Raw genomic sequence first — 6,909 nt, 5'->3', positions numbered from 1 at the left:
CGGGACAAGGGCGGAAAAGGAGGGTGAGGGGGCGAAGAGACCCCCCCCTCTTTAGCCCCTCCCCAACCCCCGCGCCACCGGTCCCCCCCCTTTCCTGCCCAGAGCCAAGGGACAGACAGAGAATTGCAACTAGAAATTCGATCGATTGGTACGAGGGACCACGTGGTCCAGGGTTGGCCAATGACCAGGACGCCCGGGATGAGCTAATAATGGAAGCAATTTGTAACTTTCAGTAGCTCTCTAGGCCTGGGTACAGGAGGGAGGGAGATGCGCGGAGGTGGGGAGGTGGGTACCCCCAGTCCTTCTACTCTCCTCTTTCGTACAGGGGCACCCGGATTCCCTCTTTCTCTTTTGACCTAACACGCACGCAGACACTCACTGTGTCCCGCGCCCACCTCGGTCTAGCGGCCACTGCTCCAGAAAAAGGTAAGCGGGTCTTCCTCCCCTGAAACATCCCCTCCCCCATCCTATCTGGCACCTGCAAGCAACGTCCCTCTTCCTGCCCCATTAGGCAATTTAAATCCGGTTTTGTTTTTCTCTTAGTTGAAAGGAAGCAATCCTTTTATTTATTTTTTGTATAATCTATTTCAGATTTGGGGGAAGATTAAATTCAGATTAATACACTTTTCTGGAGGAAGGGTGAGTGGTACTTTTTAGATCCGTTTTATATTTTCTTCTTCTGGGGAGAAGCATTCTACTTATGGAGAGTTAACTTTTCTTTGGGAATGAGTTACACCTTCTGTTTTTGCAAGTTTCACTTCTCTAAAGATGTCAGTTTCCCACCTTTCTCCATTCCATCTTCCAATTTCAGTTTTTACAAATAATCAGTTAGCAGATTTCAATTTTCTTTCTTTCTTTTTTTCCTTCCTCATTCATTTTTTAGCCGTTATTGACTCTCTCCATGATTTTTTTTCCCCCTCCGTGTGAAACTGTTAAGTTTGTATTCTCTTTTTGTTTGGTAAATGAATTTATTGTTTGGGAAACTCTATGGGGGGTGTGAACAAGGTCTCTCTCTCTCTCTCTTTTTTTTTTTTTTGGAGTTAGAACCAGCACTTTATTGTAGTGTACACACTTTTTTTTTATGCCTTATCCTCATTTTTGTTTATTTTAAACTCTTAATTTTGTTGTATCTTACCTCCTTTTAAACCCTAACTTGTTCTTTAAATTTGATCTTTTATCTGTTAAACTATTTTTAAAGTTTTTATTTTATAAACTTCACAGTCTTATATATTTTCTTAACCCTTCCCCAGCCCCCTTTGCACTCCTTTTTCCTCCATCTCAGGACTCTCACCCCCAAGGTCTACAATTCCCAGCTTCAAATTCAACTCACCCTCCTAGCCAAGGAGGGACACCCAGGAAGAAGAAATGATCTGCTTGGGTCAAAGCCTACATTCAGGGTTCTAGTTCTGGGCACCTTTAGTAGGACCACCCAGCAAAATCAGGGCAAGCAGAATATATGTTTGACTTTTTAGTCTGGGACTGAGCTCTTTCTCCTTGGTTTTATTCTGAGCAACTCTTTGTATACAAAGTTGGATTTTTCATTCTCATCTTTTCCCTAAATTCTAAGGAAGTACAAGCAGAAATTTTTTTCTCTCCTAAATATAAGCTGCTAGCTCAGGATAAGTCTGTTGGTATTTTTTACTTTCTGGAAGAAGATTCCCAGAAGAAACGCAATGTTTAGTCCTCCCTTTTACCTTTAATTAAGGTGGAGGTGGCAGGGATTAGGGTACCCCATTTTGATCTCGGTTCTGACTGGACTGAACACAAAGAAGCTCGCCTGGGGGTTCCATCACACTCTGGTCAGTGAGGTCAGGCTTAGGATAGTTTGGGGTAAATCTCAGCTCTGAGGAAATTCTTTTTTTTTTTTTTTTTCAACAAAACTGTGAAGTAAACCACCAAAATTGTGTGATAACGGTTTAGCCTCTTCAGAATCATTGCAAGCACAAAAATCGAAATTCCAGATTAATCTCTTTCCAAAGATACACCTCCTGTGATTTTGTCCATTTCCCTGAGGGAAACAGAACCCAACTCAGCAGAAGTCCAACTGCGGCTGCCCCTCCCCTTTGAGTTCTCCAGCTCCGTTGTCACATTGACATTCTGGGCACATTTGGCCCAGCCCCCTTCCCGCTTCTCCCAAGTATGAATCTAAATTACTATTAATAAGGGGCCGCTCCAAGTTAATTGGCATTAAAAGAATTCATTTCAATTTGTTAATATTAAATGAACGCTCTGCACTTTAGCTCCCTTCTTCGCCCTGGATTCCCAGATGAGTGATGGGAAGTGGGGGCAGGGGAGGAGAATGAGGGTTTTATTTCTGACTCTCCAATAGAGCCGCTGAGGTGCCTCCTCTGGGGGCTCCACATCCAGGCGCAGTGGGGGTCTGATTGGGGAATGTCCGATGATCTTTTTTTTTTTTTTTTTTGTGGTGAAATTTATCTGATTCAGTGGGAACTGTGGGAGAGGGCAGAGGAACTGAGGAGAGCTGAGGGAGAGGGACGGAAAGGTTTGTAGGTCTTAGTGGGGGAGAGGCAGGGACTGTGGGGCGCATAGCAGGGGGAGGTGGGAAGGGAAAGGGACAGAAGTGAATGGGAGTGGTTGTGGGTTGTGGGGGTAAAGCAGATTTGTGAAGGAAGGTGCTAAAACCTATCTAGAGAAGGAGGAGCTGGGGGCGAGGGTGGGAGATGTGAGGCAATACAGGTATGGGATCTGAAGCTATCTAGCTGTGGGACTTTAGGTGAGTTGACTAAAACTTTTTTCTGTCTTAAATTTCTTGATCTGTAAAATGAGAATAATACTTACAGTAGCCATCTCAGGGCGTTGTTTGGGATTAAATGAGATATAGGTGTTATGTTTTCCACAGTACTTGGCACATAGAAACTACAAGTGAATTCCCTTATTCCAGCAGAGCCGTTAAGAACATGGTTTCTGGAATCCCACTGTCTGGTTTTGAATCTCAGCCCTGCCTTAGGCTAGCTGTATAACCTTAGGCAAGTTACTTCACCTCTCCAGAGGACAGTTTCCTCATCTGCAAAACGGAATTAATGGTCCCGGCCCGTAGGCTGTTGTACAGACTGAGTGCGTGTGTGTGAAGTGTCTAGAACGATGTCAGTGGAGCGGGAAGCACAGTAAAAGCATTTGTTATTGATGTTGCTTTTCCGATCCGGGAAAGTTGGAGATAGAGGCATGGAACCTCTTAGAGGTTAAGAGCTCCATGGATTCTCTAAGACCCTGATCAGATCAACCCACTCACCCCCATCCCTGAATGTGTCTAACAACTGGGGTGTATGTGGTGAGGGTAGGAGAGTAGGGGCCCTGGGGGGGCTTGTGTATGTGGTGAGAGTAGTGAGACCGTGGGGGCTGGGGTGCCTGAGTTCTTTCTTGGCCTCTGCTGTGGCTCTTGGGTTGGCGGTTCTGTTCAGTGCCCACAGATTTCAAGGGGAAGTCCCTTCTACCCTCCCCTGCCCCAAACCCTGAGAAAGACTTGGTGGGGGAATTACTTTCTTGGTCTAATACCTCCCTTTGGCAGAGAGTCAGTCCCTGGAGTGTGGGCTGGGGGATGTGATGGATAGCAGAGGAGACTGACATTTCCTAAATCCCCGAGAGCTATGTACCAGCCCCCACATACCCAAACCCCTCCAGAGGGACCCAAAGAGACGTGACTTTGCTGAAGTCATAAAGTCAGAAATTGGCAAAGTTGGAATCTGAACTCTGATCTGCCCGATGAGCAGTCTGAACCCCCTAACATTGCTACACATTTCCTGAAGTTTGGGGGGGTGGGGAGTGACCTGGAGGTAGAGGCAGGACACATGGAAAGTGGTGGAAAGGTGGAAGCCAGGATGGTGGAGCAGTCAGCAGAGGGTGGTGGGGAGTGAGGGCCGGGGTTGGGAAGGGGCTGAGTGGGAATGTTTTCATCAGGCAAGACTTGCTGGAGGTGGAAAGCGTAGACCAAGATTCAGGTGGGAAGGGGGTGAGGCTGGGAGGTAAAGAAGAGGGAGGGAGTGGTATACTGGTCAGGCAGGGGAGGGAGGAGAGGCCAGGCAAATGGTGGGTGAGGCCTGGCTACAGGGCCAGGTCTGCTCTGCTGGAGCCAAATAAAATCACCATGTCTTGAAGGCCTCCTCTGTGCCCGGTACAGACATTATAGACAGGTGTATCCACTGGTCAGGCAGGGGAGGGAGGAGAGGCCAGGCAAATGGTGGGTGAGGCCTGGCTACAGGGCCAGGTCTGCTCTGCTGGAGCCAAATAAAATCACCATGTCTTGAAGGCCTCCTCTGTGCCCGGTACAGACATTATAGACAGGTGTATCCTGTGTGATGCTCTCAACAACCCTGACAAGTAAGCTTCTCATTCCTATTTCTAAAAGAGTCAGTTGCAGCTCAGATAGCTTCCCCATTTCAGGTCACACCTTTAGTAGCTGGATGTGCCTGAGCTGCCTGCACAGCATGGCCTCCTGGCCCAGGTCTTGCCTTCCATTCCTACTGCACCCCCACATTTGCAGTCACACGTAGTGACGGAGAACAGGCGGTGGAGAGTGGACCAAGACCATGTGAAAGGAGCGGGTGGGCAGTGGGGGCAGAAGCTCATCTCACATCTTTGTGAAGAAGATGGACAGGAGGGTATCTTCTCCTGAGCAAGGCCTCCAAGTCACTGTCCTGTGACTGCTGCTCATGGAAGGATGGCCACTGGGGATCACACAGACCTCATGGGGATCCCATTGCTTTCTGGACCTTGGTCTCTATTTCCCCTCCTTTGAGAGGGAAAAGGGAAAGGGTGGCACAGGTGTGGGTCTGAGCCCTGGGTTAGGACTGTCAGTGGTTCAATAAAATCCCTTCTCTCCTAGTTGAATGAGAGCCTCCCATCTGGACACCCCATTTCCCAGCTGCCCTGGCTTCCGGATGTGGCCACAGGGGAATGAGAGCCAAGTAATGTCTTGAGAGCCTGAAGACATTGGGTAAGCTCCTCTTTCCATGAGCTGGACCAAGTTCACCTGAGACAGCGCTTTGACCACGCAGCCAGCAGAGGAGGAATCCCTGGGAGAGAGCTGAGCAACGATATGGAAGGAAGCCACGTCTCTGATTGACAAGGTGGAGCAGAGCGGCCCACGGTCAGGAACTACTCCATCTTGACTGTTACATGAGAAATAAACTTGGTTTCTGTGTGCGACTGTGTTTGGGGGCCTTTGTTCTGATAATGTTGCCTTCGTCCTTCCTAATGTACTTTCCTACACCAGCTTTGTCAGTTCCTGATCTCCCCTTGTCCCCACCCCCCACAGGATCACATAGGACCATAGACTGGTTCTAATAGCGACATTAATGATTGCCAGATATTAGGCATGTTGGTTCATATGATCGGCATGATAGCCCTCTGAGATAGGGATCACTATTATTCTAATTTACAAAAGAGGAAACTAAAAAAAAAAAAGAGGAAACTGAGGCCCGAAGGGGTTATGTGATGTGCCTGTGGACACGCAGAGAGCAGTCAAACTGTGGTCGCAACCCTGGAGTGTGCAGAGCCTGAGCTCTCTATTATGGGCCAAGTCTGCTCCTGCAGAAGTAGAAGGAGGAGATTTTGGAGATCCTCTCGTGCTTGGCCAAACCCCGTCATAGTCCTCACAGGGCCCTGGGCATCTCTCATCCCCACCCTCCCTTCGACCCAAGAAACTCGCTGGACATCCATGTTAGAGGCAGGTTGTTGCTTTAGATTGTATTTGAAAAAAGGGCCATATCACTAATACCAGCTTTAACCCCCCGATAAGTGTAATCCTTCCCCCCTTTTATTAGAGATGAGGCTCAGAGAGAGGTAATGACTTGCTTAAGGTGCCTACTTAGTTCTGTAATTTTCTGAATCCAAGATGAATTCTCTTCCCACTGTATCAGCTGTCTCAACAGGCAGCAGGGACAGAAACCAGGCAGGGGCCCTCTCTCTCATCTGATAATGCTTCAGGATACCTAAGCCATGTTTCCCTAATGTCCTCCGTGCCCCTCCCGTTGGATATCTGCCTCCAAGAGCCGCCTCCCTGGGCCTGTACCTTTTCTCCTGCCGCCTCCTCACCCAGATGGTCAAACATGCAGAGGGAGAGGAGAGCAGGGGCCAGAGCCAAGATCCCAGACTCCTTCAAGTCTTTCCACATTTGTATCTCCCTCCTCCCCCCTAGGCCCCTTCTGAGGAGCCCACCAGGGAGGAGAAGGGGGAAAAGTCTCATAAATTTCCCCTATTTATACAAGAAGACAGAATGTTTCTTGTGCCAGAAAAAACACAGAGAGGGAGCTGTCAGGGGAGAAGAGACCCAGCCCCGTACCTTCTGGGGCCAATTTATCTTCCCAAGTCATGGCTTGGGGGTTACCCTAACACTGCCTATGTGACTTGCAGGCTCTGGCTTGGGGGGGGTAGGCATCCAGGACCGACAGTCCTTGGCCTTTGTTTCTGACCACAACCCTCCTGCTCTCTCTCAAAAGCCCTTCCCCCTTCTCGTGCTCTCTCTAAACAAGTTTCTTGAGAGAGAATTCACATACCACGCAGTTCGCCATTAAAGTGAGTCATTTGGTGGTTTGTGTGTTCACAGTTGTATGCAACTATCAGCACAGTTCGAGAACATTTTCATTACCACAAAAAGAAATCTCATAGCCTTTAGTTATCATCCACATGTCTCCCATCTTTCCTTCCAAGCCCTAAACAACCTCTAATCTGCTTTCTGTTGCTATCGATTTTCCTGTTCTGGACGTTGATGTGAAGGGAATCACGATGTGTGGCTGATTTCACTCAGCCTGACGTCTGCAAGGGGCCATCCCTGGTGCAGAGCGGATGGACACTTCAGTGTCTCATTCGTTTTTGTAGCTGACTAATATTCCATTGTGTGGCTAGGCTACATCTGGTTTGTCCACTCACCAGTTGTTGGATACTTGGGTTGTT

At 48.3% G+C, this 6,909-nt stretch overlaps 1 long non-coding RNA gene across 1 annotated transcript; it reads left to right on the top strand.

Annotated features, from left to right (window-relative positions):
• The first annotated feature begins 232 nt into the window (after positions 1 to 232).
• Positions 233 to 5,160, top strand: LOC116593863. The gene is made up of 2 exons (XR_004286975.1): positions 233 to 426; positions 4,841 to 5,160. It is a non-coding gene; the product is annotated as an uncharacterized LOC116593863 (long non-coding RNA).
• Positions 5,161 to 6,909: the final 1,749 nt, after the last annotated feature.

The sequence above is a fragment of the Mustela erminea genome, chromosome 6 (assembly GCF_009829155.1).
Source record: "Mustela erminea isolate mMusErm1 chromosome 6, mMusErm1.Pri, whole genome shotgun sequence".
Taxonomy (NCBI): domain Eukaryota; kingdom Metazoa; phylum Chordata; class Mammalia; order Carnivora; family Mustelidae; genus Mustela; species Mustela erminea.
Note: the sequence above shows the minus strand (reverse complement) of the source record. Positions and strands in the feature narration are given on the sequence as shown.